This window comes from Salmo trutta, chromosome 29 (assembly GCF_901001165.1).
Source record: "Salmo trutta chromosome 29, fSalTru1.1, whole genome shotgun sequence".
Taxonomy (NCBI): Eukaryota; Metazoa; Chordata; class Actinopteri; order Salmoniformes; family Salmonidae; genus Salmo; species Salmo trutta.
In genome coordinates this window covers 45,096,905-45,110,612 of record NC_042985.1, presented here as the reverse complement: position 1 = coordinate 45,110,612, position 13,708 = coordinate 45,096,905, and positions in this window count along the sequence as shown.

Sequence of the window (13,708 nt, the reverse complement as noted above, 5' to 3'; positions counted from 1 at the left end):
GAAAAAGACAACTGTGTGTGCTCATAATTCTTAACCACCTTTTGGTTTTGAACAGAGATTGGAAATGGGGGCCCTCTGATTGGTTGGGGACTCATTTGAATGGAGGGAGGTGCCAGTCCACCTGCTGCTATTGCTAGAAACAATTGAGTGACTTCTGTGCTGCGTCTGTGCTCCAGATTGCCCTTTCACACCAGAGCATCATGACGGGATTTCACCCTGGAGCCAGCCACACTCAAAACATGGACCAGAATACTCATGGGCCCCTGGAATGCTCTGAGGAACTACCGGAGCCCTTCCCAACACATTAAAACCCCTCCAATCTAGCTCAGGGGTAAAGTTTCCCACTAGGCACAAATCTAGGATCAGCTTCCCCTCTCCCAATCCTAACCTTAAAGTAACTGTTCAGTGAAAATCTCACTTTTAAAAGTTCATATTTTGCTACCACATACCCAAACAATGTTGTTGTATTATACTCATATGTGGCCAAAGAATAAATTGGAGAAAAAGCACTTCAAAAACCCCACCTCAAACTTGAATCTCAAACAGATCGTTTAAAAAATGCTTGCTATTTCCTCATAGAGGAGGATGTCATCCTCTTGAGGAGAATGAGCTGGCCAATCAGCGGTCTACTATCGTTCATATTTTTAATGACCAGTACACGCCCACACCATTCTGTTGTTGGGGTACACCCACACTATTACAACAGAACATTTTCCTTTTAACAGACTTAATTGCCCTTTTTGGATGGAAACATATTTAAATCATATTGTAATTCATCTGTAAACACTGGACAGTTATTTTAACCATTAGTGGGAGAAATAATAAACTGACCCAAGATCAGCGTCTAGGGGGCAACCTTACCCTACACCATGTTTTACTGTTGCCAGTTCAGGTGAGCTCTAAGATCCTAGCCGTCCAAGCAGTGGTCTGTTATCTGTTAATGGACTTTCATCTTTATGAGTTACTCATTCTCACCAGCCAAGCAGCAACTTAAAGCCACACTAAGATGGTGATGAATGCCAGAGTGGGTCACAGACAAAAAAGGTGAACAATGCATCCCAAGGTTCATTCCATGGCATTTTTACAAAGCAAGTAGCACTTGGTTTATGGTATATCAGTAGTGCTAAACGGGTAGCATCGTTTTGACAGGAAATCATACAGACTGGTAGAATTGTCTTCTAAAATGCACTTTAACAGCTGCTGCTGTTGCCTTACAACATGAAACAACATGACGTCTGGCTACACAAGACCACAGCTGCTCTATTGATATGGCAAAACAACAGCCTTTTATATAACGCCACTTCATATTTTTCTGTCACTGAAGATATACGGCATGTACTTTTTATCAGGGGTCACTTCCCTTTTCAATGGAGCAATGGACTTTACCTAGTAGCCTGAGGGAGGGGAGGATAGGAGAGTGCATACATAGAACTATGGAAAATTACATCCAGTAGGATAGATCATATACAATACATGTCACAAATAACAAAGAGTGTAATCGTTCAAACATTAGCAACAACAGCGAACAACACATGCTTGATTGCTACTGAGAACATTTATTTTCAATCAATTGTAAGAATTCCTGAATACAACATTGTGCTTCTATATGAGGTTATAAAATGGCAATTGCCAGGGACCTCACGATACGATATTACCATGATACTTAGGTGCCGAGATTCTACACTGAGTATACAAAACATTAAAGGGGAATTTCACCCTGGCTCTGCCACGGCATATAGTCATTACTATATTAACGACATTACATTTTTTATCGTAAACATCACAATTATCCAAACCAGAAGCTAGAACAAGCACATTTTTATTTCACTGGTAGAATCGGGAAGTTTGGACTCCCTGTTTATTGATCTGCTCATAGTGAACCACAAAGTCTGGCATTCATTGTGAATGCTGATACCGCCCGCTAGGTAAAGGGGGCATGCCCACAAACCTGAATAATGTCATTGTTTACTTCGAACGACCAACACACAGTAATCTCAGAACATCTCTAGGCAAGATTTTTTTTTGATAACGTTTGTTTATCACTGTTTGTCATCATGACCGCGTGGTGTTCTGTGGCTGTGCTAGTTACAAACAAGCGCGAAAATTAGTTATCTTTCACCATTCTGCCTACCAGAGATTCACCCCGATTCTGCCAGTGCCTTGGGGCTATCAAGAATGATGCGGTGACCAAACATTATCAGAAGGATTTTCAGGCTGAACTGATGGGGAATACATTTCGACGACAGCTGAGATGTGATGCGATACCAGTAATGTTTTTTCTTCACCACAAAACGGAACATTCTCAATTAACGTTAGCTAGCTTGCTAACGTTACAGTCCTGTAAATCATATATTTTGGTATACACGCTGTGGCGTACAGCAGGTCAGCCACCAGGGGGAGACTCGTGCCAGGTCTCGACAGGCTCTCCGGCCAGGACAAATTGGGGCTGATTGCTCACCAGCTGTACCAGTCCCATAAAGCTGCTAGAAGGGCAGCACACAGGGGAGAGAGTGTGGGTGAAGACAGGACTCCTGTATAGGTGGGGATAGAGGTAACAGGAGTGAGTTCAGTTTTTGATCCCCACAGAATACAGCAAGACCGGGAGCCAAGAAGACGGTATCCCGGATAGGGTATCATGGGGGAGACCTATTATTTTCTTTTGAACTATTATTTTAATAAACACCTTTGAAACTGAGCCTATCCGTATCTAATCTGTGTAAACGTTTTGACCCAACCCCCTGGTCTGCCACAACACTGTTAATCAATTTTGCCTATGCCATGGTAGTCACTGCTAGACTGGTAGCTACCTTCAGTAGAGTAAACATGTTTGTTTGTTCTTTAGTTCTGTCTTTGACTGATGTTTGCTAACGTAAACTAGTTAATGTTACTAGATAAAGAGTATCTCAATTTGGTAGCCATCTATTCCACACCTGTCTGGAAAACACTCTATTACTAAAAATATAATTGTCGATATAGCTAACTCACTCTGTGTGTTGATAGCAATGATGCATTTCTATAAATCGTCTATGGTTGGTTAGCATGTTCTCAGCCAATCTCAGCTGGCTGGCAATGTTGCTGCCAGTTTAGTGACACTAGTTAGCTCACAGCAAGGGAAAGGCTATCGTACCTGGGGAACAGTGGGTTAACATGGTATTAACATGAATTGGGTAGTGTTTGTATGGTTTGTGTTATGGGGTTACAGGTGGTTAGAGGTAGCCTGAGGACAACAGTACCTTCCAGACCATGTAATCAATTTAGTCTACTAATCTTCAATTTTTACCTTTTCTCTTTGTAAAACTCAGGTTATCTGGAATCATTCCACAGTGTCCTGCTGAAAAATACTGCAAAGCGGGGGCATTTTGTGTACAAAAGCATGAGGGAGCTGACATACCTTGCAGTTATGGAGCACAACAATATTGTGGAACAGAAACCAGCAAGGGACACTGAAAGGAAGAAAATCAAGACTACAACAGTAATTACAACCACCTCATTATTCTCTCTGCAGAGATTATCCTCAAAACACAATACAAAGACGCGTCTACAAAATTCCCCTGCAAAGGGCTACTATTGACAAGAATTATCAGTCAAAGTCAATGGGCTGGGGGAGGTTTACATACAGTACTTTGAGATGAGGAAGGGGGGTTTGGTTGTGCAGAGTTGTGCTTAGACAGTAAATGTATTGTTGTGTATGAGAGCGATTGAGGTGCCATTTCTCCTCAATCTCCCATACGCAACAATTCATACTGTGTGAGAACTGCCTTCCTAAGACTTTTCACACCTTTAGTCTCCCAGCCCATTCACTTTGTTGACAGATCTTTCCTCTCAAAAGCAGCTCCCAATGTCCCCTAATTGTCCATAATGAATATCCTAGCTGGTCCCATTAGGTTGATACCTTTAACAACAAAGGTGTGTTGCCCTACGTCCCTTCCACAAAAAGTGTAAAATGCTAAGACCACAACCATGTCTTTCCAGGAGAGGTGCAGTACCAGCAAATATTCTGCAAGAGGAGCAAACAGTTGGTGGTTAAGAAGCCCTACACCATTATCGGTAGAGTCTTATCCAGCTGGCCATTCACCGCAGACAGGACAAGCCCATCGCCATAAGCACAAAGAGTATCAGCCACCCTAGCCCACGTGTATCGAAGCCAGATAAAGGACTATGGCTGCTATTACACAGGCAGTGTGAGACTAATTGGTCTTTTGACCAATCAGATCAGTTCTAAAAAAGATCTGATGTGATTAAGACCAATTCATGGATATCAGAATTGGCCTGCCTGTGTAAACGCTGCTAATTATTAGAATCAGGTGGGCTAGATTAGGGTTGGAGTGAAAACCTACAGGATGGTAGCGCTCCAGGAACAGGGTTGGATAGCCCTGATGTAGAACCACCATAGCATAAATATGGATATTTTGTTTATCAATCTTCGAAATGTGTCTGCCCTTATGGATTCACAGAAGATCAAGTATTTAAATAAGCTGTACAGGGCTATGTAGCGTCAACCAGATATCAAAAGAATGTTTGTTTATTTGTCAAATGTAAAACACAGAAGAGTGTACAATATTTAATGCTAACTCAAGAGACCTGGGTATTCAAGAACAATGTTATGTGGTAAAAGTAACATACAAAACAAATAGTATCAATGGTGTAGTACAGTTCAGTGTGTCCAAGTATTTTTCAGGTGTAAAAACACACAAGTTCAGAGAACTGTAGTTAGAGATTGTTACAGAAGATAATGTGATTTACCCAAAGATTTTTGCTGACATCTTGTCGATTTCAAGTCTTCTCTCATTGATCGAGACAGGTGGGTGTCCACCCCAAAGTGCTGCATGTCAGAGACCTGTCTCAATCAATGAGTGAGAAGACTTGAAATAGACACGATGGCGGCGCACATATTCTTGAATTACTTTATGGAGAATTTTTTTATTTTAATAACGGAGCATTTTCTAAATTCAAACTGACCCCTGCCACTGGACAAGAACATTTTATGAGGCTCCTTTTTCCCTGAATCGAGGACGAAGACAGCATCGCTAAGGTTGGTCAAAAATTTTCTGTGCTACACCAAACAGTACCTATCCTGTAACTCACAGTAATGGATAGCAAAAATCTTTGGTTAAATCACATTATCTGGTGTAATAATCTGTAGCTAAGAGAACTGGTGGTCAGCAGATGATGGGTCATGGTGATATTTAATTCCAAAGACACATACAGTAAGTTCAGGGAATACTTGTAAAGCTGTGGGAGGAGTGTTGTCATGATCAAACTACCATTCAGCTCCTCATGAGTCATCTGCTTGAAATCCAGCATAATGTCTAATCTTTCAAGAGGGATAAAGTTTACGGGATACAGTTCTGCAACAATGACACACGCAGGTAATGGAATTCTGTTTCTGTATCTAGAATCCACTCCAGAAAGAATCCCAGGCACTACACCGTATTGTCTGTAAGACAAAAAACGAAATAAATTATCTATTGTACAGTTTGAACAACAGTTGAACCATGCCAGCATAACATCAACATTAGTGTAGACTAGTTAAACATGCAAACATGTGCACAGGCACAGAGATTACATTTACAACAATATCTAGCCTAATAGAAAGAAATATGGCATAACCGTCAACATTTGCACAATGACCAGATCGTACAAATGAGCCTTGCTAGGTAGGCAGACAGTATATGCCTACAGCAATGGCTATTAGGTATGCTTAGGCAAATATTTTTTTATAGTAAAATCAGCTTCAGTTTAGAGATCTACAACAGTAAATGGTTGTATTATTGGTTCTCCTCACTGTTTGGTAGTAAACTTGGTAATAAGCTAGCTAGCTTGCTGGATATGCAATACATGTTGAATGTCACCATGTAGTTAATAGATGCACCATCGTCTAATTCGTGTTGATGAGAGGAATCCATTGTGTCTGGTCAGTTCTTTCAGTTTCGCCCAAAGGATTGTTGTTAGTGTCTGCCCTCTTTTCAATAAAGCCCGCCTTGGGGGAGGGACGGGGGCCACTGTCCTAGAAATGCCTCAGACATGATTAAAACAAGCCCAGATTCCCCCAGGGTTAAATTCCCCTTTAAGAACACCTGCTCTTTCTATGACATAGCTTTTGCCTGGATTCACCTAGTCAGTCTGAGTGTAGATGAAGGGGAGGAGAAAGGTTAAAGAAGGATTTGCCTAGAGACAATTGAGATATGGATTGTGTACGTGTGCCTAGGGCTGCCACACCTGTGGTCACGAGTCATGATGGCAGTCAAATTCCACGTGACCTTTTAGTCACTGTAATTAGGCTTTTCCAAGCTCTGATGGTCATTAGTACCCTACCAAACTTGCTAACTGTCTTGTACTCGGCACTCGATTGTCCCTGTAATCACTCTGACGTCAATGCAAATGTTATTGAAAATCTAATCAAACACTTATTGAGAGCCCATGAGCTCATGGGCAACATTTCAATAGGCTATGCAATTGCACGAGAAAACAGAGAAATGGCCTCCAGTAAAAAGAGGAGGATCAGCTTTATATAGACTATGCCTACTATATTTATTTCTCAACTTTCCTAATATTAAGCACATTGCTTATCTTTACAACAGGAGTATAGCCTACCTGGCTTGCATGAAAATAAAAAATAAATAAAACGTCCTCCATTCGCTATTTAAGTGCATATATGACATGTCTTTTTCCCCGCTACCCCTGTTTCGATACAGGTGCATGATAACATTCCATCATAAATTTAAAAAAATGTCACTCATATATTATTTAGTATACGTAAATACAAGATAAAATCAATAATATATGGGTGACAATATTAGCCTATGACTTGTGAATTATACACTGCTCAAAAAAAATAAAGGGAACACTAAAATAACACATCCTAGATCTGAATGAATGAAATAATCTTATTAAATACTTTTTTCTTTACATAGTTGAATGTGCTGACAACAAAATCACACAAAAAGAATCAATGGAAATCCAATTTATCAACCCATGGAGGTCTGGATTTGGAGTCACACTCAAAATTAAAGTGGAAAACCACACTACAGGCTGATCCAACTTTGATGTAATGTCCTTAAAACAAGTCAAAATGAGGCTCAGTAGTGTGTGTGGCCTCCACGTGCCTGTATGACCTCCCTACAATGCCTGGGCATGCTCCTGATGAGGTGGCGGATGGTCTCCTGAGGGATCTCCTCCCAGACCTGGACTAAAGCATCCGACAACTCCTGGACAGTCTGTGGTGCAACTTGGCGTTGGTGGATGGAGCGAGACATGATGTCCCAGATGTGCTCAATTGGATTCAGGTCTGGGGAACGGGCGGGCCAGTCCATAGCATCAATGCCTTCCTCTTGCAGGAACTGCTGACACACTCCAGCCACATGAGGTCTAGCATTGTCTTGCATTAGGAGGAACCCAGGGCAAACTGCACCAGCATATGGTCTCACAAGGGGTCTGAGGATCTCATCTCGGTACCTAATGGCAGTTAGGCTACCTCTGGCGAGCACATGGAGGGCTGTGCGGCCCCCCAAAGAAATGCCACCCCACACCATGACTGACCCACCGCCAAACCGGTAATGCTGGAGAATGTTGCAGGCAGCAGAACGTTCTCCACGGTGTCTCCAGACTGTCACGTCTGTCACATGTGCTCAGTGTGAACCTGCTTTCATCTGTGAAGAGCACAGGGCGCCAGTGGCGAATTTGCCAATCTTGGTGTTCTCTGGCAAATTCCAAACGTCCTGCACGGTGTTGGGCTGTAAGCACAACCCCCACCTGTGGACGTCGGGCCCTCATACCACCCTCATGGAGTCTGTTTCTGACCGTTTGAGCAGACACATGCACATTTGTGGCCTGCTTGAGGTCATTTTGCAGGGCTCTGGCAGTGCTTCTCCTGCTCCTCCTTGCACAAAGGCGGAGGTAGCGGTCCTGCTGCTGGGTTGTTGCCCTCCTACGGCCTCCTCCACATCTCCTGATGTACTGGCCTGTCTCCTGGTAGCGCCTCCATGCTCTGGACACTACGCTGACAGACACAGCAAACCTTCTTGCCACAGCTCGCATTGATGTGCCATCCTGGATGAGCTGCACTACCTGAGCCACTTGTGTGGGTTGTAGACTCCGTCTCATGCTACCACTAGAGTGAAAGCACCGCCAGCATTCAAAAATGACGAAAACATCAGCAAGGAAGCATAGGAACTGAGAGGTGGTCTGTGGTTACCACCTGCAGAACCAGTCCTTTATTGGGGGTGTCTTGCTAATTGCCTATAATTTCCACCTGTTATCTATTCCATTTGCACAACAGCATGTGAAATTTATTGTCAATCAGTGTTGCTTCCTAAGTGGACAGTTTGATTTCACAGAAGTGTGATTGACTTGGAGTTACATTGTGTTGTTTCAGTGTTCCCTTTATTTTTTTGAGCAGTATATTATGCTCCATACACACAGTGAGCTACAGTAGAAACGGTATAACACGACATACAGAAACTATTATAACGTAATAAGTCTGGATTTGAACATGGGTGTCTGTAGTGACGCCTCTAGCACTGAGATGCTGTTCCTTACAGCTGCGCCACTTGGGCATCATAAGGCCAGGGTAGTTTCAAAATACAACACATGCTAATATTTCTCTGACGCAATTAGCATTGTTTTCCAGAGCTAATAGAACAATGTAGCTAACTACCTAAGCACGATTGACTATAACACCATAAAGGTTATGAAATGAGTAACGTTACCTCATGTGTCCGCGGTTATAAGCAATATACACAAAAATATTATGCTAGAGTAGAAACGACATAACGACATGCAGAAACTATTATAACGTAATAAGGCACTTACTTTGATAGGAACGCACACATCTCCAAAGTTATTATTGGTTACAAAAACAACTATGACTGCGATGCAGGCAACAGACAGGAAATGTGAATACGTGTGTAGGATGGGAGATGAGAAAATGTCTGCAGACTTCAACTGCACTAACAATTGGGAAGTGTTTGGGGAATTTTGTCAGGGTCAAAAGTAAAAATGATTACTTTTATGTGAATGAATGAGGCGGAACACACCTTAACCTCCCTCCTGAATCCCCCCCCCCTCCTCCCTCTCTGCGGATGACTTCGTCAACCATTTTGAAAAGAAGGTCGACGACATCCGATCCTCGTTTGTTAAGTCAAACGACACCGCTGGTCCTGCTCACACTGCCCTACCCTGTGCTTTGACCTCTTTCTCCCCCCTCTCTCCAGATGAAATCTCGCGTCTTGTGACGGCCGGCCGCCCAACAACCTGCCCGCTTGACCCTATCCCCTCCTCTCTTCTCCAGACCATTTCCGGAGACCTTCTCCCTTACCTCACCTCGCTCATCAACTCATCCTTGACCGCTGGCTACGTCCCTTCCGTCTTCAAGAGAGCGAGAGTTGCACCCCTTCTGAAAAAACCTACACTCGATCCCTCCGATGTCAACAACGTGCCGTCCTTGGCCAGCTCTCTTGCTATCTCTCTCAGAATTACCTTCTTGATCCAAATCAGTCAGGTTTCAAGACTGGTCATTCAACTGAGACTGCTCTTCTCTGTGTCACGGAGACTCTCCGCACTGCTAAAGCTAACTCTCTCTCCTCTGCTCTCATCCTTCTAGACCTATCTGCTGCCTTTGATACTGTGAACCATCAGATCCTCCTCTCCACCCTCTCCGAGTTGGGCATCTCCGGCGCGGCCCACGCTTGGATTGCGTCCTACCTGACAGGTCGCTCCTACCAGGTGGCGTGGCGAGAATCTGTCTCCGCACCACGTGCTCTCACCACTGGTGTCCCCCAGGGCTCTGTTCTAGGCCCTCTCCTATTCTCGCTATACACCAAGTCACTTGGCTCTGTCATATCCTCACATGGTCTCTCCTATCATTGCTATGCAGACGACACTCAATTAATCTTCTCCTTTCTCCCTTCTGATAACCAGGTGGCGAATCGCATCTCTGCATGTCTGGCAGACATATCAGTGTGGATGACGGATCACCACCTCAAGCTGAACCTCGGCAAGACGGAGCTGCTTTTCCTCCCGGGGAAGGACTGCCCATTCCATGATCTCGCCATCACGGTTGACAACTCCATTGTGTCCTCCTCCCAGAGTGCTAAGAACCTTGGCGTGACCCTGGACAACACCCTGTCGTTCTCCACTAACATCAAGGCGGTGACCCGATCCTGTAGGTTCATGCTCTACAACATTTGCAGAGTACGACCCTGCCTCACACAGGAAGCGGCGCAGGTCCTAATCCAGGCACTTGTCATCTCCCGTCTGGATTACTGCAACTCGCTGTTGGCTGGGCTCCCTGCCTGTGCCATTAAACCCCTACAACTCATCCAGAACGCCACAGCCGTCTGGTGTTCAACCTTCCCAAGTTCTCTCACGTCACCCCGCTCCTCCGCTCTCTCCACTGGCTTCCAGTTGAAGCTCGCATCCGCTACAAGACCATGGTGCTTGCCTACGGAGCCGTGAGGGGAACGGCACCTCCGTACCTTCAGGCTCTGATCAGTACCTACACCCAAACGAGGGCACTGCGCTCATCCACCTCTGGCCTGCTGGCCCCCCTACCTCTGAGGAAGCACAGTTCCCGCTCAGCCCAGTCAAAACTGTTTGCTGCTCTGGCACCCCTATGGTGGAACAAACTCCCTCACGACGCCAGGACAGCGGAGTCAATCACCACCTTACGGAGACACCTGAAACCCCACCTCTTTAAGGAATACCTGGGATAGGATAAAGTAATCCTTCTAACCCCCCCCCCCCGAAAAAGATTTAGATGCACTATTGTAAAGTGATTGTTCCACTAGATATCATAAGGTGAATGCACCAATTTGTAAGTCGCTCTGGATAAGAGCGTCTGCTAAATGATTTAAATGTAAATGTATATTACAGTATGTGTGAATGAGCAAATGATGGAATGAGTGTTTGTGTGTGTGTTGGAGTGACAGTGTGTGTGAGTGTGTAGGGCCATGTGAGTGTGCATGGAAACAGTGCAAATATTTAAATAAAAATTCAATAAAGATAACTCAATAACTCAGTCTGTGTAGCTATTTTGTTAGCTATTTATCAGTTGTATTGCTTGGGGATAGAAATTGTTCAAAAGCTTTTTGTTGTCAGACTTGATGCACCGGTACCTCTTGCCGTGTGGCAGCAGAGAAAATAGTCTATGGCTTGGGTGGTTGGGGTCTTTGACAATTTTCCAGGCCTTCTTTTCACACCGCCTAATATAGAGGTCCTGGATGGCAGGGAGCTCGGCCCCAGTGATAGAGCCATGCGATCGAGGGCGGTGCTATTGCCATACTAAGCAGTGATGCAGCCGGTCAATATGCTCTACCTCCTGAAGGTGTAGAGGCACTGTCATGCCTTCTTCACGACTGTGCGAGTGTGTTTGGACCATTTTAAGTCTTTAGTGATTTGGACACCGAGGAACTTGAAGCTGTCTACCTGCCCCACTGCTGCCCCACTGCTCCCCCCCCCCATTTCCTGTAGTCCATGATCAGCTCCTTGGTCTTGCTTACGTTGAGGGAGAGGTTGTTGCTCCGTGATCTGATGTCTGTTTCAAAACAGTTATTTTCCCCTGGCAGACTGGACATTGAGCTACCTGCAGGAAAAAAATGGGTCAAGGATTATTATCACCAAAACCTTTTTGGGTGTAACCCTCCATCAAATCATTAATTAGATATCTGAAGACACTATGCTAACTGAAGCTGTCTAAAAGTTTTATGATGGAAGTAGTTGACTGGTGTTGTGAAATTAGTGTGTGACAGACAGACAGAGAAACAGAGACAGAGAAACTGGAGAATATTGTAATGACTTCAATTTTACAATTGTAACCTTTTGGCGATAGTGTAATCCAAATACCAATCTGGAACAAATTATTTAATTTATTATATCACATTTGGGACCAAGGGTTGAACTAAGAAAGCAATATTCAGAATAGAGACACTGATCACACCTCCAAATTTTGTTCACGCCTAAAACTAAATTGATCCTGTGGACAGACTGCCCATCCTGTGGTGAAATACACCTATATTGCTAAATGTCATGATCAACTTGTGAATACCTTTTAGGCCAATTGCTGATGAGGGTCATATGTTGGTTGTTCCTTGAAAATGCATGGCATTCTACAGACAGGTAAAAACTACAATTACACATACTACAAGCTTGCACTGTGATTTAGGGTAGTAGGTAGCCTAGTGGTTAGAGCGTTGGACTAGGAACTGAAAGGTTGCAAGATCAAATCCCAGAGCTGACAAGGTAAAAATCTGTTGTTCTGCCCCTGTCTGCTAGTTTTTTTCCTTCTCATCCCTTTAGCTGTCTCCCCATCTCCTTTCTCTATCTCCTTGTGCTCTGTTCATTTTGTCTGTTTCACTGCAGTTAACCCACTGTTCCTAGGCTGTCATTGAAAATAAGAATTTGTTCTTAACTGACTTGCCAAATGAAATAAAAAAATTATTGGTGATGCTCATTCCTAGCCGCAATATAACTCAACCTGCTGGAGAAAAATTTGACCTACACCGCCTACATAGTAATAGTGATGAACAGCTAGCTCACAACCACGCTTGAACAAGTTGATTTCTCTGAGTCCCCGACCCCACCACCATTTATTGTAGTGTAGCATTGCCTGTTGGTTAAAGTTAACACTTGTTGGTTTGTGCATAATAGTGTACTTTTAGTTACGGCAAGGTTGTGGTATAAAATATCCATTATTATAAGAAAATAGATCTGAAAATACGAAGACTGGAAAATCAAGCACATAGACCTACGCAGGCCTGCTCGATGTTTCAGTCTTCATTGTCACAAACCAAGTATATTTTGACTGATGCCAATAATACATTATGTTCACTTCATTTTACATTTTAGTCATTTAGCAGATGCTCTTATCCAGAGCGACTTACAGTATTGAATGCATACATTTCATTATTTATTTTTCTCCCCGTACTGGTCCCCCGTGGGAATCGAACCCACACCCTGGCATTGCAAACACCATGCTCTACCAACTGAGCCACGATGCTCTACCAACCATTAATATGATTTCAGTGTTGATGTATCAAATAAAACAAGTGAGGTGGGCGATATGCAGACAAGCAAATGTAATTATAATCGGACAAACTAAGAATCTTTAACAGGGGAAAAGAGAAAAATTCCACGCCTCCCGTTTTCTGATGACAGCCCTTTCTTGTTCTTTCTTCCAGCGTGTCCCTTTACAAATAATCAGTGTTGACAAACCACCAGTATCATAACACGATCCACGCTATCTACAATCCTTGGGATGTCCCAACTCTGAAGTTACCCCATTGAAGTTTACATTTAATATAGTTAAGTTAATGGTTAAGGTTAGGGTCAGTGGCGATTTTAGCTTGTAAATCTTGGTGGGGAAAACTAAAATATATATTTTTTAGATACATGCCAGCAAAGCCACTACACAACACAACAATAAACAATACATTAATTGGACTATAACGGTGACAAATGGTTCCCACAAACTGTTAGGGCCTACATAAAGCTGTCCCAATGGCAGAGTCCCAACAGCAATCTCAACACCTTACCACAAATCAACCTGGCTATCAGAGAAGCCTTGTCTGGCAGCGAAACAGTTCATTCAGCCTCATTTACTGCCTTTAAAAAAAACATAGCTGATATGGCTGACTTGCTTAAACAAATGTGGTTTCCACTGAAAATTGAGATGTACAAACTATGGCATAAGGGGACGATGGGCGGATAAAAG